Below are 26,069 nucleotides of genomic sequence, written 5' to 3'. Positions count from 1 at the left end.
TTTATAGCAGCATGATTTATAATTCTTTGAGTATACGCCCAGAAATAGGATGGCTGGGTCAAATGGTATTTCTAGTTCTAGATCCTTGAGGAATCGCCACACTGTCTTCTACAACAGTTGAACTAGTTTACGGTCCCACCAACAGTGTAAAAGTGTTCCTATTTCTCCACATCCTCTCTAGCACCTGTTGTTTCCTGACTTTTTAATGATCCCCATTCTAACTGGTGTAAGATGGTATCTCATTGTGGTTTTAATTTCCATTTCAACAAAAAAAGAGAATTTTAGACCAATATCCTTGATGAACATCAATGCAAAAATCCTCAACAAAATATTGGCAAACCAAATCCAGCAGCACATCAAAAAGCTTATCCACCACGATCAAGTTGGCTTCATCCCTGGGATGCAAGGCTGGTTCAACATACAGAAATCAATAAACGTAATCCAGCATATAAACAGAACCAAAGACAAAAACCACATGATTATCTCAATAGATGCAGAAAAGGCCTTTGACAAAATTCAACAGCCCTTCATGCTAAAAACTCTCAATAAATTAGGTATTGATGGGATATATCTCAAAATAAGAGCTATTTATGACAAACCTACAGCCAATATCATACTGAATAGGCAAAAACTGGAAGCATTCCCTTTGAAAACTGGCACAAGACAGGGATGTCCTCTCTCACCACTCCTATTCAGCATAGTGTTGGAAGTTCTGGCCAGGGCAATCAGGCAGGAGAAAGAAATAAAGGGTATTCAATTAGGAAAAGAGGAAGTCAAATTGTCCCTGTTTGCAGATGACATGATTGTATATCTAGAAAACCCCATTGTCTCAGCTCAAAATCTCCTTAAGCTGATAAGCAACTTCAGCAAAGTCCCAGGATACAAAATCAATGTGCAAAAATCACAAGCATTCTTATACACCAATAACAGACAAACAGAGAGCCAAATCATGAGTGAACTCCCATTCACAATTGCTTCAAAGAGAAACAAATACCTAGGAATCCAACTTACAAGGGATGTGAAGGACCTCTTCAAGGAGAACTATAAACCACTACTCAATGAAATCAAAGAGGACACAAACAAATGGAAGAACATTCCATGCTCATGGATAGGAAGAATCAATATTGTGAAAATGGCCATACTGCCAAAGGTAATTTATAGATTCAATGCCATCCCCATCAAACTACCAATGACTTTCTTCACAGAATTTGAAAAAAACTACTTTAAAGTTCATATGGAACCAAAAAAGAGCCTGCATCGCCAAGACAATCCTAAGCAAAAAGAACAAAGCTGGAGGCATCATGCTACCTGACTTCAAACTGTACTACAAGCCTACAGTAATCAAAACAGCATAGTACTGGTACCAAAACAGAGATAAAGACCAATGGAACAGAATAGAGCCCTCAGAAATAATACCACATATCTACAACCATCTAATCTTTGACAAACCTGACAAAAACAAGAAATGGGGAAAGGATTCCCTATTTAATAAATGGTGCTGGGAAAACTGGCTAGCCATATGTAGAAAGCTGAAACTGGACCCCTTCCTTACACCTTATATAAAAATTAATTCAAGATGGATTAAAGATTTAAATGTTAGATCTAAAACCATAAAAACCCTAGAAGAAAACCCTAAGCAATACCATTCAGGCCATAGGCATGGGCAACGACTTTATGACTAAAAGACCAAAAGTAATGGCAACAAAAGCCAAAATTGACAAATGGGATCTCATTAAACTAAAGAGCTTCTACACAGCAAAAGAAACTACCATCAGAGTGAACAGGCAACCTACAGTATGGGAGAAAATTTTTACAATCTACCCATCTGACAAAGGGCGAATATCCAGAATCTACAAAGAACTTACACAAATTTACAAGAAAAAATCAAACAACCCCACCAAAAAGTGGGCAAAGGATATGAACAGACACTTCTCAAAAGAAGACATTTATGCAGCCAACAGACACATGAAAAAAATGCTCATCATCACTGGCCATCAGAGAGTTCAATAACATTAAGTCTTAACGACTAAGGAAAAAGAAATTTTCTTCTAGAGTGGAGCTCAACAAGCATGGAAATAGCACTTTGTTAAAAGAGCTGGCCTCTTCCTTCCTCTTTAGCCCTATAAGATATCATGTGATAGTGTCTTCCTCTGCCCCTTCCTTATTTAATTGGTCCTTCAAAGAAATTTATTAAATGCAGACATTGTTCTAGATCCAAGTATACAAGGATGAACTATAGTGAGTGAGACTGATCAGTAAGAATAACAATACCTAATATTTGAGCACTTGCCAGCTAATTATTTGCTGCCTAAAGCACCATTGAGAAGGATTCTCATGACTCTTTCAAGATTCCAGGCTCTTTTTTAAGTGCCTTACGTATTTAAAATTTAATTCTTACAACAAGCCCATGAAGGCAAGTTGTAATACTGTCCTATTTCAAGAGATAAGAAAATTGAAACATGTAGAATTTGAGTAACTTGCAAATTCATACAGGTACTAAGTGGTAAAGGCTGGTTTCAAACTCAGGTAATTATAACACAGTATGACAAATGCTGAAACACAGGTTATGGGAATAGTACAAACAAGAATTTAATTAAACCAAGTAGTTATGGGTAACGTTAACAAATACTTTTAAAAGTCTTTTGTGAACTAGCCTAAAAAGTTAACTATTATTATTATTATTTATTTATTTATTTTTTGAGACAGACTCTCGCTCTCTCACCAGGCTAGAGTGCAGTGGCGCAATCTTGGCTCACCTCCCAGGTTCAAGCGATTCTCCTGCTTCAGCCTCCCGAGTAGCTGGGATTACTGGCACTCGCTGCCACGCCCAGCTAATTTTTGTATTTTTAGTAGAGATGGGGTTTCACCATGTTGGACAGGATGGTCTTGATCTTCTGACCTCGTGATCCACCCACCTGGGCCTCCCAAAGTGCTGGGATTACAGGTGTGAGCCACCATGCCTGGCCAGTTGTCCATTATTTTTAACATTATTTGTAAAAAAAAAATCTCTACCTGTTTCAAAGAAATGAGTATAAAAGAGCACTCTACAACCTAACTGCTTATCACAGACTAAGTTCAGCAGATTTTAGTTTCCTCACCTGAGAAACAAAAGAACTAGACTAGATCAGGATAGCAAGTACATGACGTTTGTGCGGGTACTCCCCATTCCCATAAAAAACATCAATAATTTATCATTACACTCTTTAATGCCGAGCTGAACCCAAAGATGTGGGAATTCTCAACATTGCTGTAAACAGCCACTACTAAATTATAAAGTCAGCATAGAAATGGAAACCAGGTATTATCCCTGAATTAGACAGTCTCTACAGACCCCATCTGACTCCAAAAATCTATGACTATGTATCCAAAAAAAAAAATTCTTTAAACCACAGAAAAAGAAATCACTTTTATTTTGTCAGGTGAGTGTAGCAATCATCGCTAGCAAAATATAGACCTCTCATTATTTACTTTCCAATCCTTGGCAATACACAAAGAGAAATTAAACAAAGACACTGCCCCATCTTTAAAATTTTCATAGACTATCTAGATAATAGCTCAAGTTCTCCGCCTTTTAGTAGAAACATCAAGAGCTATTATATGTGGTTTCCCAGTACATGTAAGTTTAAAACAACAAAAGATGAATGACTAGGGCAAATACATTGTCCAAATGAAACTAGTTAACATTATTAAACTGAATTACTATCATGACAATAAATGCAATCATGCCATAAAATCTCACAAAGCCTTATGAGGGCTGAAGGGTTACACCATTTTCTTTAACACACAGCTTTTACACGGGATTGCACATTCTATGAACACCTTTATAGGAGAAAAAGAAGCATCATACAATTATATAATCAGGCCAGTATTGGTCTTTTTGAGGTGAGTTTGCCTATACCACTTTATTAAACAAATGTTTCAGTCAGTGATGCATCTAATAGATAACTAATTTTTCCTTGAAGCGGGAGTCAGGGGGAGACTTCCTAGAACTAAACTGCCCTCAGTAGTACTGTGTGAAAGGATTATATTGCATGCTAACCAGCCAGTCAATCCTCTTTAGCTGCTAAATATAATTTAACACCTAGAATATCAGCCCCATATCTGCCTAATCAAACATTTCTCCTTGATTTCTAATTTGCTCAAAATTAAACCTGATCTTTCCCACCATAAGCTTACTCTTCAAATTTTCTCACTGATTTTAGTGGTACTTCCTTTCTCCTCATCACTCTAGCCATTGATGACTCCATCATTGCATATCTGGATAATCAAAATGAGCTTAACTGGTCTTCCAATTTTAAGCAACTTCCCCCTTCTAATCAATCTTCTTTTTCTAAGACTGTAAGAATTTATTCAAAAAGCACTGCTTTTATTTTGCTTTCCTCTCTCTCAGAACCAACAATGGCAACACATGAGATCGTATAACAGAAGAAACATTAGCTTATTAATCAAGAAGCTTAGGTTCCAGCCCCAATTCCTCCACTCAGTAATTTGAGCAACTCAGTTTGGTTTCCTTACCTGAAAAGCAAGTCCAGGATTAGAAGAGCTCTGGAATCCCTTCTATTGAACAACAACAAATCTCTTATCCTGGAATTCATGGTCCACCATAATTTAGCTAATCAAACTCACCTACAAGCATCCCCCTAACCATATACTCCTACTGTCCACTACTGTTTGCATGCTCCTGAATTATGTCAGTTACCATAGTGCCCTACTAACTAGTTCTTCTTATAAAATGAACTCACCTTCCTTTCTTACCAAAACTATTCTCAAAAAGAAGGGTTAACAAGGGACTCCTTTCTTCTTTGTCTTTTTCTGATATTTTTAAATCCTCAACAGTCAATACATATTTTGTATGCAGAAGTGTTCAGAGAAAATAAACAAACTTTTCAAACCAGAACTACAAATTAAAATTATCTCAATACATGAAGCCAACCTAGTAACCCTCAATAATATATCCTATTTTTCTTGCTAGAGATTTTATTTGCTGTACACATTTGGATATTAACTTTAAAACTTAACCTATATAAACTGTTGCTCTAATGTAAAGACTCAATAGTTAATAAACTGATTTTATTTTGGTTCTTTTAAGTGCATGGTCTAACTTATTAATGGTAAGCTGAAGTGGATATTATATATAGCTAATATGGTTATCAGAAAGTGCTTAATCTTCGTACATTAACAAACTTACTCAATTTCCTAGAAACCCAATCTATTTTTCAAACCAAAATGCACTATTTTAGGAGCAGCTGGTTAGTTCCAGTACTACCAATTCAGTAATTTTATAAGTTAAATTATTTTTGTGAACTGATCAGAGAACCCCCAGTTACCATCTACAATACTGCATTAGTAAGAAAGTGGCAAATAATCAAAAAAGCAACTTGGGGGGAGCCCAAAACATATTTTCCTTTCCCTCAGTCATCATTCAGCTTACAGAAAGAAGAAATGAATGATCCAGAGATATTATCCCATTCTCCAGAATCTTCAGTGACTTGATTTCAATATAAAACAGGACAAATACTCCAATTTAAGAAAAAAGTAGCCAGGCTCAGTGGCTCATGCCTGTAATCCCAGCACTTTGGGAGGCCGACGTGGGCGGATCATGAGGTCTGAAGATCGAGACCATCCTGGCTAACATGGTGAAACCCCATCTCTACTAAAAATACAAAAAATTAGCCGGGCATGGTGGCAGGCGGCTGTAGTCCCAGCTACTTGGGAGTCTGAGGCAGGAGAATCGCTTGAACCCAGGAGGCAGAGATTGCAGTGAGCCGAGATCGCACCACTGCACTCCAGCCCTGGCAACAGAGCAAGACTCCATCTCAAAAACAAAAACAAAAACAAAAAAATGTAATGCCTCATGCATGCAAAAAGGGCAGAGAATTTGCTATTAAAAGGTCTGTGCCAAGCCCCACAACTTAATAACCCATAGTCAGGTCTCAGAGCCTCTTATCCTCAGATTCCTTAACAGCAAAATGGGAAATAATCATAATACCAGCCTTGTCTACTACATAAGATCACTGAGAAGCAAATGATATAATAATGTAAAATGTTTTGAAAACTTCAACATTCTTCACAAATATCAATTAAAATATTATGAATATTCTTAAGTCAAATGCTCACCAATTTTAAGTATTCATCTATTACCAAATAAATTCACCTAGTACGAAAACTAAAGTGATGAGGATTAGAAAGGAAAGAATTATCCTCAATAATATCAATTTTCTAAGTCTGGGTTTTTACACATCTTGTTTTTTTTAAAGTAGGACACACAAAACCCTACAGAAACAATTTCAGTCAATTAAGTGTCTGAACACCTACAGCTTTTCTTAAAGATCTCCAGGGAGAGAAATTCCACAGCTCCCTTGGTATTTTTCACTCTGGATCTGAACAACTCAAATAAAGTATAAACATGTAGCTTTCATTTCTTTCATCTGATATAAAGAAAAGAAAATATGCCCAGTTAGTTTAAAATGGAGTAACTGTAGATAGAAAATTCTATTCTGCAACAAGTTTTATGTCAGATAAAGACAAAATATCCAATTTATAACAGATCTAAGCTTTTTCTTTTATTCACATATCCTCCTGAAAGGGCGAAAACATCCATTGCCTAGCCCCTCTTCTCACCAAAAAAAGCCTATCTGGTTTCCTAATTTTCATAATGGAATGCTACTTTAACACTTGCTAATCCAGAATATAAAACGTATAGTCTTCTCTTCCTTCCATACCATAGAACATTAGCACTTTATGTACTTGTCAAATGTTAACGTTAAACTCCAGCAAAAGCAAATACTGAGACAGCTGATGCTAGAGAGAACTTAAGGCCCTTTTAACTTTTTGTCAAGATTCATCCTAGTGTTCTTGTGGAAGAGCTAAATGTAATACTGTTGAACTATATTACCCTAATTGGTCATAAAATGTATTGATTACCTGACTATTTAAGATTATGCCTTAGGCTCTCACTAAGGGCCAATATAAGAAGCGAATAATTAAAAAAGATTTTATTCTGGTTTCCAACACTGTCCAATAGGTTTTCCAATATATCTTTTAATATAATATCCTTTTATAGCACTTGCTGTCTGTGGCATTTCATTGACAATTCATGCATTGTAATTTATTGAAATTCTTATTTGCTTGTCTATCACTTACCCTGGACAGTATACTCAAGGGCAGGAATGTCTTGTTCAACATTATTTCTTAAATGCTGAGCAAAGAGCCTGCACATAATAGAGCTCAATAATCATTTGCCTAATGAATAAATCATTTATTATAATTTGTTTCCAAGATATATGTTCAGTCCAAAATAGAAAATAATCTCCTTACAAGAAAACACATTCCTTTTGTTTTTCTTCTTCATTCTTGCTGCGACTATGCCTCACTCAAAGCAGGGACTCAATAAATACTTGATGATGACAATAACAATTATGATAGTGGTAGTGGTAGGAAGAAAAATTAACCTAATCCAAACAACATATATCATATTGTTCATAATATCTTCATATTGCATTGTCCATTAAAATAAAATATAAAATTAAGTGATTATATGTTGAGATTATAGATATTTTCTTATTTTCTGTTTTCTACCATTAGTTAGGGAATATTAGTTGTGCTTCCACACACCAGTAAGCCCAAAATAAATCAGTTCCTTATGTAAACAAAAACCTAGTAGACTATAGTAATTCATCTAAGAAAAACGAATCTCCTTCTGTAGAATAGTTACACTTCAGAAACCTAAAAGCCCACTGCCTTTTGTTCCTTTTGTCTAAGATTTCATATAACTTTCCTCTGTTTCTCCCTGCTGAGGACAACTGCCTCCAGAATTGAACTCTATCTTTCTAAACCTGCCGAGCGCTTGGATGAAGATAAGAAGAAAACAGGGAGCCAAGAGTGACAATGATCTCCCACCCTGTAGAGGATACACCTGCCACTCCAGTGCTCAGTGAGTGTTTGCCATGGCCCTGCCCTACTTCCAACTCCAGTTTTAGTTCATAGCTAACAAAGCAATTGTCCCTGACAAGCAAGCTTGGCTTTACACTCCATTCTATGGCAGACATACATGCACACGCACACACACACACACACAAAATCCTCCTATTTATATGAACGAATGTTTATTGCAATCCAAGGTGCTTTGATCCCATAAGCAGTCCAATCACTCAATGAAGATAAAAACCTAAAAAAGAAATTCCTTTACATGTGTCTATCAAGATAAACTCCCCCCACTCAATTTGAGCATTTGGGTTGTACTCTAGATAGGTTTCATTTTCCCAGAATCATAGTGTTTGAAAAGTATACATCTTTATGGTCTAATATGGACAATGCTACAGTCCAGAAGTACGAGTAGATGAAGAGATGAATCTGACACCTGGAAATATTCACTCTGGTTCCCAGATTCAAGGAGCCTCAAGCAGTGAATAATTGCTCAACACCAACCACAGGATGCCAAAGTAGACCAGTGAGAATGAAAACAGTGGATGCTTTTCATCGCTTTGTTGAGTACTTGAAACCATAGCTATTATTCATATGATGCTGAATAGAAACATACTTACAGCATTGCTGCGTGTAAACATGTTGACTATCCATATAAGCAATTTTTAAAGACCATGTTTTAGAAACATATCTACCAATTAAGATTCTGGATTTATATTAACTCAAAAAGAAGCATCTTATGTAAAAATATCCCTTCTTTTTTTAGTATTAAAAGGATTTTCTTTCTGAACCCTTCAGCTCAAATTACAGTATACTGCAAGAACAAAACTCTTAGTACATTAGACAGTAAAAGTAAATGTTAAGATCAGAAGGACACTATTTCTCTCCTTGTCACAATAAGGACCAAATCCTTAGTTCAGTATTCAAGAATCCACATTATCGCCGGGCGTGGTGGCACATGCCTGTAAATCCCAGCTCTTTGGGAGGAGGCGGGAGGATCACTTGAGGTCAGGAGTTCGAGACCAGCCAGGCCAACATAGTGAAACTCTGTCTCTACTAAAAATATAAAAATTAGCCATGCGTAGTGGTGTGTGCCTGTAATCCCAGCTACTAGCAAGGCGGGAGAATCGCTTGAACCTGGGAGATGAAGGCTGCAGTGAGCTGAGATCACGCCACTGCACTCCAGCCTGGGTGACAGAGTGAGACTCCATCTCAACAAAAAAAAGAATCCACAGTATCAATTTCTGCTTTCTAGCCTCAACTCCACTGATCCCAACATTTATTCATTCATTTTGGCAAAACTATATGGCACTATAGCAATAAACAAGGCTACAATGATCCCAGTCCTAAAAAGCTCACATTCAAGTGTCCTCCAGACAAACCGGTCAATTAGTGTGCCTCCACAAACACTTATTCAACAAATATTTAATGGACAGATTCAATACTGGGCAGTTTCAGACACTAGGGACATAGCAGTAAAAAAGGGGGCAAGATTTTTTTGCCTTTACAAAGGTCACAACCTAGTGAATGAAAGAATATACATGTACCCTAAAACCTAAAGTATAATAATAAAATTTTTAAAAAAAGAAAAAAAAAGAATATACCTATCCCTTGTACTTTTATGCTATGTTCATGCCATTTCGCTGTCTCCTCCCTCCTCTATGCTTTCCCTCCTCCTTAGTATCCTTCTTACCATATTCTACTTACACCATAGCTCAGACAACATGTTAGACGTTAACTAGACTTCTGATGAAGTCTCCCTTACACAAGAAAATACACTGAGACTCAAGCAGGAGTTAAATCTGGCACGTGTGTAGGCATGGGTGTGGGGGAGGTGGAAAGCCAGAAAAGTGTAGAAAATCAAGGAGGATTAAGAGATTCTGGGCAGGTTTCTAAGGCCAAGGCAAAGTGCCAATACAGGAAATCAGTGACTGGATTTGAGGTATAGTTGAGAATTTCATCATACAAGCAAGACAGAAGGCCAGCTATCAGACTGGGACATAAAGTTAATACAGAATCAGTAGCAATGGTACTTGATATCAAGAAAGCAGCTCCTAATTAGAGCTATTAAAATTCCCCTAGGCCGGGCGCAGTGGCTCATGCCTGTAATCCCAGCACTTTGGGAGGCCAAGGCAGGCGGATCACGAGGTCAGGAGATCGAGACCATCCTGGCTAACACAGTGAAACCCTGTCTCTACTAAAAATACAAAAAATTAGCCTGGTGTGGTGGCGGGCGACTTTAGTCCCAGCTACTGGGGGAGGCTGAGGCAGGAGAATGGCATGAACCCGGGAGGCGGAGCTTGCAGTGAGCCGAGATCTTGTCACTGCACTCCAGCCTGGGTGAGAGAGCAAGACTCCATCTCAAAAAAATAATAATAATAAATAAAATAAAATAAAATTCCCCTAAAGAGCTGGCCCTTCTAGCCTAGGTTGAGCCTTTTAGCAGGAGTGAAATATTCTCAGCAATGGAATTAAAAGAAATTCAGGGGCCCAGAGTCAGAAACATTATATTAAGCCCCCAGATTATCTGAGAAAAAAAAAGTCTCTATAATTGTAATAACCAATGGGTATGATTTCCCTTCTCTTTCCTGCTCAGGAGGCAGAGGAGATGGGCCTGAGAAGTTATACCCTAACAGTGAAGATGTTAATAATAATGATGTTAGTCATGATAAAAATAGTAGGAAAATTAATTGTAATAACAATAATAATTGTAATGTCTCTTTATATTTATCAATCACGTAACACCTTAAAAATACCTTTGAATCCACTATCTCATTGCATTATCATAAAATCCTATGAGAAAGGCAAGGCAAGAACCATTACTTTCCTAACAACATCAACAATATTAGTTGCATCATTTCAGTTACATTATGGTAAAAGGGGCAACTGTGGGATAGCCATCATTTCTTTATAGCTCTGTGGCTTAAAGAAATGTGACTGAGGCAGCAACTAGATTCTTTAGAAATTAGGATATCTCTCTGAGCTGCAAATCCAGGGCTGAACAAGAGAATCTGGACAGGGCCACAGCAGGAAGACATGCACCACCCCTACCAACCCTGTCCCCTGCAACATGCCAAAGTAATTTTGCTTTGTTTAGAAACATTTATGTGTCTCTGAAACATTATCAAGAAAACTCCTAGATGTTTCTTGTTACTTTTAAAAAGATTTGTTTAATAAAGTAAAAATTAAGTAAAATTGTAAGAATGCTACTAGTAATGCATCATAATCATAGAAATCAAAGCTGGTATGAAAATGGAAGATCTCGACGAAGCTCTGTAGAATGACAAGGTTTCTTTTTCAGAATTCCTTTTTTTTTGAGATGGAGTCTCGCTTTGTCGCCCAGGCTGGAGTGCAGTGGCGCAATCTCGGCTCACTGCAAGCTCCGCCTCCTGGGTTCACGCCATTCTCCTGCCTCAGCCTCTCCGAGTAGCTGGGACTACAGGCGCCCGCCACCACGCCCGGCTAATTTTTTTTGTATTTTTAGTAGAGACGGGGTTTCACCGTGGTCTCGATCTCCTGACCTCGTGATCCGCCCGCCTCGGCCTCCCAAAGTGCTGGGATTACAAGCGTGAGCCACCGCGCCCGGCCCAGAATTCCTTCTTGATAGCTTCAAATAGCTCCTACTGCAGTTGAGATTGGACAAATCGTAAGACCTGTAAATGCTATTGCTGTTACCGTTATACAGATAAGGCATAACTAATATTATAGTACAATCCAGGTACAAAAGCATAAGTCGCATCAGATTCAGTGGATATATGTCCATTTGAGGTAGACCTTGGATGCTCATTTCCATCTTATGGATGTTACAAAGCGGCTAAAAGATAACACGTACTAAAAACTCTAATGCAAGCACATCTTGAAAGTATTTCTAGTGATCAAAATAATGATATATAATACATGAACTATACCAGTTCAATCTCATTCAAATCTACCCACTTCCTCTCTCATGCTCACTCCAAAAGCTCTGTTTAAACTCGAGTATGGTGTTAAATAAATTCCACTCCTGAATTTTATTAATTTGATGCCTTCATACTACCAATAAACCATATTTTTTAAAAACCAAATTTAAACAAAATCATGTAAACATTAAGGGCAATTACTGTTTCCACAGGGTCACTCATGCAAGGAAAGGGACAGCTGGGCATTTCATCTTATACCTGAGGAGGTGAAAGAAAGGACAGAGCCAATGGTTCACCCACCAGGCCACCATCTGGCTTGGGACCAAACAGAACAACAGAGCCTGGCAAAACAGTCACTGTGTTGTGCCTCCAACTGGGCATCAGCTTTATCCCAATGGACACTCTTTGGGTTCACAGTTTCACACCATTCTCTTTGGCATGAATTCTCTCTGTCCCAGGGAACGTGAGGAGAAGATTCTGTCACACTAAGTGTTGGCCTGACCTCAATTAAGACACTTGTTCCATTTGGGAAAAAAAAAAAAAGAGTTTAAATGACTCTTGTTCTATAAACTCCAAGAATCCGGAACTCAAACCAAAACTGTAAGCAGAGTAAGGAAAAGATGGAGCTGGCAGGGGTCATGAGCTTGGCAGGAAAAGGAAAAGCAGGAATGGAAATTTTGAATCTCTTCACACGACACCATCTTAAATTTGAAATACAGGGGGAAAAACAAGAAGGATGAGTCACATAATAACATATTCCTGTTTTATTTAGTAGCTGATCTGAGGATTTACTAGTTGGCATGGCTTGAAAGCAAGTGAGGAATAAGTGAATAGCTATTCATCCTTAGACCCTGTCCAAACAGAGCAACAGTCATATATGCCACCAGAGATAAAGAGATCCAGAGAACTCTCAAGCCCTTTTTCCATAACTGGAAATTATTTTTCCTTCTTTGAACACCCAACTTCATGTGTTCCAAGTAAATAGTCCACTAGATTTCACTAAAAATGTGAATGAAATTTGTGAAAGAGACCAACAAAAAAGTCTCTGCCATATTAGCTTACAAAATTAGAACAACAATATTAGCTCTCTTTTTCCCCCAAGTGTTAGAGATGGAATGTGGACTGGCTGAGCAATGTGTACTGTGATGTTGTGATGTGATAAGGCCAGTGCAATCATTAAGCTCCCTGGGCATTTCTGCCACCTGGTTACTTTCTACTCTACCTCTCCAAGGTAGAAGGGGAAGCAGTGCTGCTTCCCATCTGAAGCCTAAACCTTGCAACTGCAAATCAAGATACCACCGTGGCCTGATGTGCACATACCCAGAATGCTGTCCAGTGGTCAGGTCAGCTTGATCCTAGTGGTTAGAGATGTTAGGAGAGAAGCTGAATACAGATTACATCTATCAAAGGTGAGTATAGATGACATCACTCATCTAGAGGCACACTTTCAGAGCCTCTGCAAAGTCTATCAGCCAATTCCTTCTGTTTCCAAGTTGTTGGAAAATCAAGTTCTCCTTGACACTTGAAAGTATTCATCTTGAGATTACAGACATGAGCTGCTGCACCCAGCCTTTGCTTTTTTCTTGACATAAAATCTTACATGCAAAACCTATATATTCAACAGATTAAAATTGAGATACTGTTGTTGGAGGAGAAAAGGGGCAAGGTAAGCTGAACTCCTGAAACTCTGGCTTTCCCCCTTTGCCACCAACATGAGCTTCTGACATCTCAGAAGGACCACTGATTTTTGAACAATCTCTCTGAGCCTGTTTCTTCCATATGTAAAATAAAGATGTTGTCACTGGGTTGTTGCAGGTATTGCATGAAATGATAAACTTAGTAAAGGATTTAGCACAAAAAGCAAATGTAAAGCACTAAATGTATCCAAAAAAAGAAAGTATTCATCTTGGAACCACCTGAAGCAGTGGTCTCTTTCTATGGGTTCTCTCCTCGGCAAATCCTTAAACTGGTCTCTTTATCCCAAGTACCCAAACGCACACCTCCACTCCAAAATTTAGCTTTCTCTCCACCCTCAGTCCCTTCCTGTCTGCCGCCATTCAAAAGTCTTCCCCCAAATAACTCTATATTCTTTCACCTTTATCTCACCCTCCCGGAGTTAAACATACAGAGCTTCCTATCTCAACATGCCTCTCAGAATTGTACACTTTCCAGAACTGATTTGTATTTTGATTGCTCCCTCCCCAGCTAGATAGGATTACTCATATCTTCCTACAATTCTGAAGCAGCTCTAATGACATCTTCCCTCTGTATAAAGATATAACACCATTTTATTTGGCAACAGTTGTAGTCTGACTTAATTTACTAAACTGTTGATTGATTTATTCAATCATTTATGGAGTTTTTCCTGTAGCCAGTTACTTAGGAAAAAATGTTGCTAAATATTCAGTCTGGGAGCAAGTAACAGGTGAAACTGTAGAGCCTACAAAGAAATTAAACATCATGAGTTTGACCACATTAGCAAAGTAGTCTAGATAACAGGGTTTTACCAGAAAGAGATAACAATGAAATAAATGGACATATTTCTTCTTCTTTGTCTTAAATTATATGTTCTATCAAGAAATTGAAATAGAATTTGGGACAGAAAAATATAAGTAAATTTGCCACTATCAAACCAAAAACAAATGAAAAATGTATTTCTTAATTATTCTTATATCTCAGAACCGAATAAACAAACATAATAAGAAAACTGTGGTTTCATATTGGCGGAAAAACCTTAAAGGCTCTATATAGTTACCTTTGATCCACTTTTTTTCATAAGCATGCAACCAGTATTAAAAGCATGGTTCATCTATATAGAATTTACCCAATCAACAACTATTTAGGACAATATATTAGATACTAGCATAGTTTCTTAATACATTGTACCTTATATTTTTTTCAAAAATCATACAACAGTATCCTGACAGCCTTCACTTCATAGACATTCATTTAGCTCACTATTTCTTATTTACGTAGGAAGAAATTTGAAACATGACAGATCTATATTTTAAAACACATACATTTCTATCTTCAGAAAAAGATACATCCAAACCCCTAAACTACAGGACTAACAGAACTTCTAACATAAGAGTGCACTTAAAATGTGTTTTCTTTTAATTCTGTATGATAAGAAAATAATTCAGAAAACAGCATTGACCAGCCTTGGGAGACTAGAGTCTACAGTCATCATAATAACATCATTTTAGTCTTTTGGAAAATAAAAACCTTTCAGTTGAATCATCTTGAAATACAAATTAAGTACTACCTAATCTACACCCTTTAAATGCCATTCATGTTAGTTTTCATCTGTAAGCTCCAAGTGGATAATGCTCATATTTCATAAATTTTATGTCCCTAGTAACTGTAATAGAAACCCAATAATATTTATTAAATCAAGCTACAACCCACAGAATCAGAGAAAATATTTGCAAACTATCCATCTGACAAGGGATTAATAATCAGAATATATAGAGAGCTCAAACAACTCTACAAGAAAACATCTAATAATCCAATCAAAAAATGGGCAAAATATTTGAATAGACATTTCTCAAAGGAAGACATACAAATGGCAAACGGGCATATGAAAAGGTGCTCAACATCACTGATCATCAGAGAAATGCAAATTAAAACTACAATAAGATATCATCTCATGCTAGTTAAGATGGCTTTTATCCAAAAGACAGACAATAACAAATGCTGACAACAATGTAGAGAAAAGGGAACCCTCATACACTGTTGGTGGCAATGTAAATTACTGCAACCACTATGCAGAACGGTTTGGCGGTGCCTCAAAAAACTAAAAGGAGAGCTACATTACGGTCCAGCAATCCCACTGCTAGGTATAGACCCAAAAGAAAGGAAATCAGTATATCAAAGGGATATCTGCACTCCCATATTTGTTGCAGCACTCTTCACAATCACCAAGATTTGGAAGCAACCTAAGTGTCCATCAACAGATGAATGGATAAAGTAAACGTGGTACTTATACAGAATGGTTTACTATTCATAAAATGAATCCTGTCATTTGCAACAATACAGGTGGAACTGGAAGTCATTATGTTAAGTGAAATAAGCCAGGCACAGAAAAACATCATATGTTCTCACTTATTTGCAGAATCTACAAATAAAAACAATTTAACTCATGGAGACAGAGTACAGAAGGATGGTTACCAGAGGCTGGGAAGGTGAAGTGGGGATATGGTTAATGAGTACTAAAAAATAGTTAAAAAGAATAAGACCTAGTATTTGATAGCACAACAGGGTGACTATAGTCAATAATAATTTAATTGTACTATTCTGCCTAGTGGTTGCAGCTATTTTTAAAATAGCTAAAATGGTATAATTGGATTGTCTGTAACACAAAGGGTAAATGCTTGAGGAATAGATAGCCCATTTTCCATGATGCGATTATTATGCGTTACATGCCTGTATTGAAACATCTCATGTACCCCCATAAATATAGACACCTTTTATATACCCACAAAAAGCAAAAATACATAATTTAAAAAGAAAACATTAAATAAAAAATTGTGGTTAGTATTATACAGGCTTATATTTTAAAATAGATAGGAGTTGCTTTTTTTTTTTTTTTTCCTAAGACAGACTATAATCATACCTGGATAGGAGGGAAAATGAGTGTGTATGCTAATGCTTAATAGTGATATCTGACTGGGTTCAAACATTAAACTTTCCAAGTTGGTAAAAAATAAATAAAAATGCAAAGCAAGGCAATGAAATAAGGAATACAATATTCAACAATCCTAAAAGATAGCACATGTGGGTTAATTCCAAAATAAATGGAGAAAGTACACCAGTCAGAGAATGCAGAAAGAGCCTGACCATTGCCTTAGTCTTCCAACAATGTATGTTTGAGACAACAGAATAAGAGGCAGAGGAGAGTTGACAGCAAGGCAATTTACCATCCTGCACCAGTGACTGTGCCAGCTTCATAACAAGGGGCCTCTGTTCCTTAATGGAAAAGACTCAGAGATTCTCAACTTTAAACAGAAAAGTATGCTGCTCTCATCTAGATGATAAAATTAGAAAAAAATTAAACTCCCAAGGCTATATATGCACACACTACATGGCATTCTTCTTTCTCCATCCTGTTTCAGCCTGGTATGAAATTTTTATGTAGCCTTCCCATACCATAGCCAGTGTTCTACTCCAGACATCAAAATCACAAATTCCAGAATCATTTCACACACAGAACATACCTATCCAATGCCTCTACCCCTATTTATGTCCCCATAATTTTTTACAAAAGTATACAAAAATTAATTATCTCTCAAGTAGATTTCTTGCTATTATGAAAACTATGACTTGTTCTTCATTCACGACAATGCTCGGCATGGTACTCATACAAAGTTGGAATTCGAAAAATATTCTATCAGTGTATTAGTATATTCTCACACTGCTAATAGACATACCTGAGACTAATTTATAAAGGAAAGGAGGTTTAATGGACTCACAGTTCCACATGGCTAGGTAGGTCTCATAATCATGTCTGAAGGTGAAGGAGGAGCAAAGTAACATGTTACATGGCAGCAGGCAAGAGAGCATATGCAGGGGAACTCCCCTTTATAAAACCATCAGATCTGGTGAGGCTTATTCACTGTCACAAGAACAGCACCATGGGAAAGACCCACCCCCATGATTCAATTACCTCCCACCAGGTCCCTCTCATGACACATGGGAATTATGGGAGCTACAATTCAAGATGAGCTTTGGGTGGGGACACAGTGAAACCATATCAATCAGTCAAGTTAGAAGGAGCTGAATGAGAAGTCAAGAGACAATCTGTTCAAGTCCACAAGGTTCCAGGCAAATTAAGAAATATTCCAGGTTCAGCAGGAGAGAGGCAAAATATCAGACAAAAGTTACCAGAACCGAGGACTGATTTTATGTAAACTGTAAAACCAACAGGCCTTTGAAGAACTCTTCTCTCTCTAAATCTATGACTATACAGCCTAAAGATTTTATTTTCAGGGCTTGATGAAACTTCAACAGATAATGTAATATCTGAACCTCTGAAGCCAGAAATTATACTTTATCAATTTAACTGTTTTCAGTCAATAACTATGTCTGACGTCAGCAACTCTGAGGTGCTAGATCTTAGGGAAAGGGAAAGGTTCAACTAAGACAATTTAAGTAAAATGTTGACCTCTTCTTCCTTTAAGCTCTCATCTTGAGGTAAGAGCATCAGGTCTCATACTTTCTGGGGAATGAAGATCTAATACAAGTAATTCAATAAAAAACAAGTAGTATCTACAACCATTATAACTAAACATTATCAATGTTAAGTACAATATCACTCTCCAAAAACAGAAGACCATTAATCATTTTCCATCAAATTATTTTATATTGAAAGTCAGAATTTTTCTATAAACTGAGATTAATCCTTGTTTAATGATATTTATCAGGTTATAATTGACCTTAGAAGCCCTTGAAGTTATGAGGTCATAGCCAACATAGAATTCCCAGAGAAATCCAAAGAAAAAGGAGCAGAGCCAATTTTTAGCATTTTAAAGCTTTTTCAGTTTGCAAATCAAAACTCACATCAGGCAGACTTTAACAAAAGAACCTGAGAAAAGTACCTAAATGAAACAAAATAAGCCTTTATCCCAAAAAGTAATGCCTAGTAATGATTCCTTCACTTTATAAGTTATTTGAATACAATAAACTGTAGACTACAAGTAAAAGTCTCATGTATAAATACTACCAAGGGGCATGGGTGTGCAATTCCATACTTGTATTTCTACCCATATCAACTGGTGACTTTTACATGCTACTCCAACAGATCTTACAGCAATCAGATGTTAAAGAGTTTGAAAAATAGTCCCTTGCTGAGGGCAAAAATAAATAAATACAGGAAAAAAGCAACAACAGACGCACCCAAAAAGAGAGAAGAAAGGATCAAGAAACTGTACCCTTCAGTAGCTTTCAGTAAGAAAAAAAATTGTTTTAATTATTAAAACAAAATGAGATACTGAAATTATTGGGGGTACAGAAGAACTAAATAAAAAATGGCCAACAGAAACTGGAGAAAGAGATTTCTTCAGAAAAGTAAACTGTAGTAAATTAGTGTTACAAAGACGTGATTTTCAAAATGTCTACAGGGAGTTAAAGGAATTACAAAAGTCTTGTAAAAGGCAACAGTATTTTGGTTTTTGACACATATCTACATTTGGAGAAAAGTGGTTTTTTGGGGGGTTTTTTTTTGAGACGGAGTCTTGCTCTGTCACCCAGGCTGGAGTACAGTGGTGCAATCTCGGCTCACTGCAACCTCTGCTTCCCGGGTTCAAGCGATTCTCCTGCCTCAGCCTCCTGAGTAGCTGCAATTACAGGCGCGTGCCACCATACCCAGCTAATGTTTTCGTATTTTTAGTAGAGACGGGGTTTCACCATGTTGGTCAGGCTGGTCTCAAACTTCTGACCTGATGATCCGCCTGCCTTGGCCTCCCAAAGTGCTGGGATTATAGGCGTGAGCCACCTGCACCCGGCCTAAAAGTTTTAACGGAGAAAAAAAATACTCTTCAGTAATTTGTTTCAGTGTTTAAAAAAAGAAAGTAAGTTTTGGTCTGGCGCGGTGGCTCACCTGAGGTCAGGAGTTTCAGACCATCCTGGCCAACATGGTGAAACCCCGCCTCTACTAAAAAATACAAAAAAATACAAATAAAAAATAGCTGGGCCTGTAGTCCCAGCCACTTGGGAGGCTAAGGCAGGAGAATCACTTGAACCCAGAAGGTGAAGGTTGCAGTGAGCCGAGCCGAGATTGAGCCACTGCACTCCAGCCTGGTGACAGAGTGAGACTCCGTCTCAAGAAAAAAAAAAAAATTAGCTGGACATGGTGGGGAGCACCTGTAATCCCAGCTACTTGGGAGGCTGAGGCAGGAAAATTGTCTGAACCCGGGAGGCAGAGGTTGCAGTGAGCTGAGATCGTGCCATTGCACTCCAGCCTGGGCAACAAGAGCGAAACTCTGTCTCCAAAAAAGAAAAAAAAAAAAAAAAGCAAAGTTTTAAGAAAAAAAAGAATATAATAATGACCATGAGACCCTTATCCGAGTTAAAGCTAAATGAAATTGATTTTCATCCAGGCTTAAGCATATAAAGTAAGACTCTATGGGATCATTCAAACATATGTCTAACTCGATTCTTTGAAATAAGCCAAAATCATTCAGTCATTACTACCAAAAGGAATTAGTCTAAATTGTATAAGTATCCATAACTACATTTGCTCTATCTTTAAACAGCAGGTCTCACATTTTAAGATTCTCAGATTTATGCTTTTCACAAATTCCACAAGCCAGTCAAATAGTAATTTCTGATGTTTTAATATATATATATGATGACAATGATGATGGTGGTGGTGATAATGATGATGGAGACAAATAATGACAGCAACTAACAATGTGTGTGGGCCTGGCAAATAGCACCTAAGAACAAGAGATTGCATGACTACTTCTAATATTCTACTCAAAAAATAACTGTATGGTGAAGGAAATCTAAAGAATATTCTTCAAAATATATCCATGTTAATAAGAAGTTTACAAATTGGAAGGTAAATGAAATATAGACAGAACCACAGAGTTCATCCCTACCATTTTCACAAATTATTTCTACAGAAGCAGACTAGTTCTACTAAGGTCTAGTGACTACTGTTCACCAGTGGAATTTTATGCAGAAAAATGTTTCTGCTATGAAATGTTTTATCTTGAAGCTTTCTATTCTAAAGCCACAACAGGTTGCACACAGAACAAAGCCGTTAAATGACACAGTGGCATAAAATGAAACCCTCCTCTAGGAACACCCTACTGAATGGAACACAGGAAGTTGGCAGTATCAGGTCAGTCTTAGGCCATAAAGAAGTACTTTATTACCCACACTGTTACTCTATTTTCCAAAACAGTGAACTAAATGCCCTATTTTCCCAATACATTAAAAAAGGTTTATATTCACCCACCTCTCTCAACACTAAATATTTGTTTCAAACTGAGATATGTCTTCTTCTCTGCTAAACATGGTTGTTAGAATAAAGAAATTGAAATGGTTGGTGGCAACAGCTCTCCTTCCAGGAATACCTGTCAAAATACTCATTTGTCAGTTTTAAGCTGTCTGGAAATCTGTTTTCCCAACAGGATTTTGCAAAGCAAAAACATTTCAAGTGGAAAAATATATTACAAAATTGTCTTTCCCCAGAGAATAAAATAGATATTTTTGGATGTTATTTTACAAATAAAGTTTTCCATTCAATTTAGAATAATGTAAAGAAATGTTAAGTATTACCTTAGAAACTGGAATTATGCTTTTCTTCCATTGCAGTTAAGAATTAACCTAAGTAAAAACCAAAGACTTATAGGATATTAGAGTTGGAAGAAATCTTGGGGATATCCAATTTTTAAAAAACTGTTCTGGCTTATACAGTTAACTATTGAATAATAATAAAAGGAGGGAAATGAGATTTAAGAATTTTAAGGCTGGGCACGGTGGCTCACGTTTGTAATCCCAGCACTTTGGGAGGCCAAGGCAGGTGGATCACGAGGTCAGGAGTTCAAGACCAGCCTGGACAATATGGTGAAACCCTTTCTCTACTAAAAATACAAAAATTAGCCGGGCGTGGTGGCGGGCACCTGTAATCCCAGCTACTCAAGAGGCTGAGGCAGGAGAGTCACTTGAAACCAAAAGGCAGAGGTTGCAGTGAGCTGAGATTACTCCACTGCACCCTAGCCTGGGCGACAGAACAAGACTCCATCTCAAAAAAAAAAAAAAAAAAAAAAAAAAGAATTTTAAGAGCAGAGGTAGTGAGATAAGTTTCCCAATAAATTACCCTAAGTTGGGTGTGTAGTATTTACTAAATATTAATTAATGAGAACATCACTTTAGGAGTTGGGTTCTTGATACGTTAAGTCACAATTTTCAGAAGCCAGTTTTTTTGAAGGGAGAAAATAGGAGCTTTTTCAATACTACTCTCAAGCAAAATAATCTCCCTCCAACATAGTAGTGATTCAGCAATCCACACACATCTATACAGGGAAAAACTTTTTTTCCTATCCCAAATAGGTGGATGCCTAACATTAAACGATATTGACGTATATGAAGTCATCTTAAGATTAATATCAGGGAAAACATGATACAATACTAAGAAAAGACAAAAGCAGAGGTCTGGCACTCTGCAGATTCTCCAGGTTTACACACCTTTTGATTCAAAAGAACCAAAACCATTTCTTATATATTATTTTAATCAGACTATACTTTCAACATTTTACAGATGAAATTATAATCACCTAAGCTTTTAAAAAATAAAAATTAGGCACAAATACACTTATTCATAATTGCACTGGCAAACAGTTCTTATCAGACATTTAAATCTTTGTGAAAAGACAGCCCCCTTCTTTTCCCATATGCCCCCAAGTCAAGCCTAATCTCTCTCCCTGTCACCCATAAAATCTCACTTTATGTTCCATTAACCAGGATCACATGAACTAACCTGAAAGTAAAAAAACAGGAGTTCTCTGTCTATAGAATAATGTTGGCAAAATAAATTGATATATGCTTAACAAAAAGCACACAAAAAATAAGAGATACCATCAGACAAATATTATATGTCATTCTTTCATTATTAACATAAAATTAAAATTCTACTTTTGCCAATTTTATCAACAGACTCTCAAAATAAATGCCACGCTTGATATATACACACAACAAGAATAAGAAAAAATAAATGAAAAATGCATTTTCAAGGATATATTAAAGAAAATTACTCAGAGTTTTATGAAAAATACACAAATAGCATTACAGTTATTACTCAACTTTGGAAAAATTACACAAATATAAGACGCTCTTGTTGGAAAATATTAAGATAAAACATTTTCACAGAAATATCTGAAGTATATCTGGAAAGCAAAACATTTAAGATGTTAAGATGTAAGATGCATTTATGATTTAAAATAATCTCTACATAATTATTCTGCACATCACGAGAATATTCAAGACTCTATTGAATTTCTCCCCAAACAATGAACATCTCTATATAGTAACTCTATTTTCAGTCTTTTGTCTAACACTAGCATTCACGAGAATCTGATCACAGAGCAAAATAAATTGGACACAGTACAAAAATTTCCTGAACTTTCTGACCAAAGTCATGTTTTATTATTTCTCAGATGTATTCTGCAGTTATGCTGATTTTATTCTTAGCAGTTGAATAATACCCAAAATAGTTCCAGTGTCACAATTATTTGTAATTTTCATGTTTTTTTATTGGGATTTTTTTTCTTTTTTGAGACTAGGGTCTCACTCTGTCACCCAGGCTGGAGTGTAGTGGCAAGATCTTGGCTCACTGCAGCCTCAAACTCCCGGGCTCAAGTAATCCTCTCATATAAGCCTCCCAAGTAGCTGGGACTACAGGCACATGCCACCATGGCTAATTTCTGTATTTTTTGTAGAGATAGGGTGTCGTCATGTTGCCCACATTGGTCTCAAACTCCTGAACTCAAGTGATCCACCCACCCATGACTTAAGGATCACTTGAGCCCAGGAGCTCGAGGCTGCAGTGAGCTATGATCACACCACTGTACTCCAGCCTGCATGACAGAGCGAGACCCTGTCTCAAAAAAAAAAAAAGACAGAAGAAAGGAAAGGGAAAAAGAAAGGAAGGGAAAAAATAGCATTATTCATACTATTAAAAATATTTGTAATTACAGTAGGATTGGTAAAAACAACGTGCTAAAGCATGGTCTTGTAGGCCCTTTTGGGTTTAGTTCGTGAAATATCAAAAAGATCTCACTGTCTTACTCATAATACAAAAATCTTGAAAATTGTGCTGTAATAAGGGGAAAGGATAGAAAAGAGTGAGACTGAAAAAATATCATCTTTGTTGGCTTTTTATTCTAAAAGCTCAGTTTCTTTGTGGAAAAAGTTATAATACTTTGAAACAATGGTTTACTTATTAAATCCATGAGATGTTCAGGAGCATAATCATAGCCCACATTTAAAAGAATGGGAACTTGAAAAGCAGGCATGTTTGCCAGAAGAGTTTATCCTAAATAACAGAGTACATTCTGATTGTCACCATGATTAAGCTTTTTCAGAATATTTCAATTTAGGCTCAGTAAAAACTGTGGTCAGTATTTTTTTCCTTTTCATATTGAGAGTTGGGATGTTAATGGCACAAATCTCATGATGAAAGATGCAAGACAAAAATTCATTTATTTCATCATTTAACCAATACACATTGAGCTTCTATCACACAAAAGCACCACTCCAAAAGGCTTTGAAGCCTGTCCAAAAGTAAAAATCAGATATGGAGCCTACCTTAGAGAAGCTTGATACCCGGTATCAGGTAACACACATGTATATAAATTACAGTTCACGAAAGAAAATAAGTGCCTAAGCGATACTGAGAAAAAAAATGTTAAGTGGGGGAGGTACCAAAGAAGGTAGATTATTCTACAATGGCTAATAAAGTAGACCTTAACTGATAAATTCGATTTGTATATAGAGATAAATTAAAAAGTTATTCCAAGTACAGACAAGAGGGACACTGAAGCAGAGACTGGGAAAACTGAAGTATACAGATCAAAGTGCACAGTACTTCACTTTGACTAATGAGTAATTTATAGGAAAGGGGGTAGTGAGGCTAAAATTAAAGAAAGTCACCAGGTTGTGAAGAGCCTGAAAAGGAAACCTTTGTTAGCAGTTTTTAAAGCAATGGACTGACATCATCTGGACTCAGCTTTAGCAAGACTGATCTGAAAGTAGTAATTAACATGAATTGAAGTAGGACAGTAGGACAGAGGCAGATTTAGAGACATTCAGGAGGGAATAGTTTAAGAAAATGGTCATATAGCCTTAAAACAGTGAAAAACTGAACAGAAGGGGCAAATGTGAGAGTTAACTTTAATGTGAAAGCAGCAGAATTTGGCAATCAGTTGGATATGGCAGGTAAAGGAGAAGGAGGGTCATGGATGTGTTCTTCTAATGGGCTAGAAATTCTCCGTAGGATTGCACTGCACTCCAGCCTGGGTGACAGAAGAAGACTGTCTCTTAAAAAAAAAAAAGAAAAGAAAAAAGAAATTCTCCTTAGACCTGAACTATTTTTGTGGCTAACTCATTACAAAGAATTCTTTGTGGCAGTATTGAGAGCTAATTTCAATACAAAAGAAAGGGGAAGGCCAGGCGCGGTGGCTCACGCCTGTAATCCCAGCACTTTGGGAGGCCCAGGCGGGCAGATCACGAGGTCAGGAGATTGAGACCATCCTGGCTAACACGGTGAAACCCCGTCTCTACTAAAAATACAAAAAATTAGCCGGGTGTGGTGGCGGGCGCCAGTAGTCCCAGCTACTCAGGAGGCTGAGGCAGGAGAATGGCGTGAACCTGGGAGGCGGAGCTTGCAGTGAGCCGATATCACACCACTGCACTCCAGCCTGGGGGTCAGAGCGAGACTCTATCTCAAAATAAAAAAAAAAAGAAAGGGGAAAAACTATTTTGCGTAATGATTAAATTACACAATGAACTCAAATGAGATTATCATAAAGAAGTTATCCCATATTTCGTTCATTCTTTCTTCCTTTTTTTAAAGCTTTAGAAATGAATTAGAGAAAACATGGCTGGAAGTCACCCAAGTGACAAAGAAAACACAAAACTCAAGTGTCCTCTGATCATAACTTTCCTTTTGAACTCCAGGCATTAAGCCACTGAATATAAGACTAAGCTTTATCTAAATACAAAGTGCAAACTATAAGAGATGGAAAATTTGAATGGTATTGTAGACAAACTGCATCTGTCTCACAATATTACCTTCAGATGTGCTAGGAAAGAAAGCAGGTTAAATGGTCAAATAGTGAATGAATGAATTAGGCCAGTTTTTCTATCATAGTTTGTTTATATGTAGATCAGGGACTAGAATCTCACTAGCACCAAAAACCATTTTAACCATTCATTCATTGAACAAATATTAAAACAAAAACTGAGTACATACTGTGAACCCATCATTGTGCTAAGGGACAAGAGACAAAAGATCATTCAGACACATTCCTTACTTCCAAGTGCTCACAGACTGGTTAGAAAGAAACAGAAGTAAAATAACCCATAAGCAACATAGTAACTACTTTAAAGTAAGTATGAGATTCTATAACTTGGGCAAAAAGAAGCGATGACAAGTTTTTTTCTAGGAAAGTGAACTTTAGACTGAATCTAAAATAACAAGTAGTTTGCCATATGATGAGGTTGACAAAGAGGAAACTCCAG

The 26,069-nt window shown here is 37.0% G+C and overlaps 1 protein-coding gene and 1 pseudogene across 1 annotated transcript in view; one reads left to right on the top strand and one right to left on the bottom strand.

Annotated features, from left to right (window-relative positions):
* Positions 1-26,069, bottom strand: part of EPS8 (epidermal growth factor receptor pathway substrate 8) — a 177,220-nt gene that overhangs the window by 133,601 nt on the left and 17,550 nt on the right. The gene's annotated exons all lie outside the window — the stretch shown is intronic.
* The window catches only part of LOC100593679, a 37,611-nt pseudogene continuing 32,132 nt past the window's right edge, over positions 20,591-26,069 (top strand).

Source organism: Nomascus leucogenys, chromosome 23 (assembly GCF_006542625.1).
Source record: "Nomascus leucogenys isolate Asia chromosome 23, Asia_NLE_v1, whole genome shotgun sequence".
Classification (NCBI taxonomy): Eukaryota; Metazoa; Chordata; class Mammalia; order Primates; family Hylobatidae; genus Nomascus; species Nomascus leucogenys.
The sequence above is the reverse complement of the archived record's forward strand: the minus strand, read 5'-3'. Positions and strand labels throughout refer to the sequence as shown.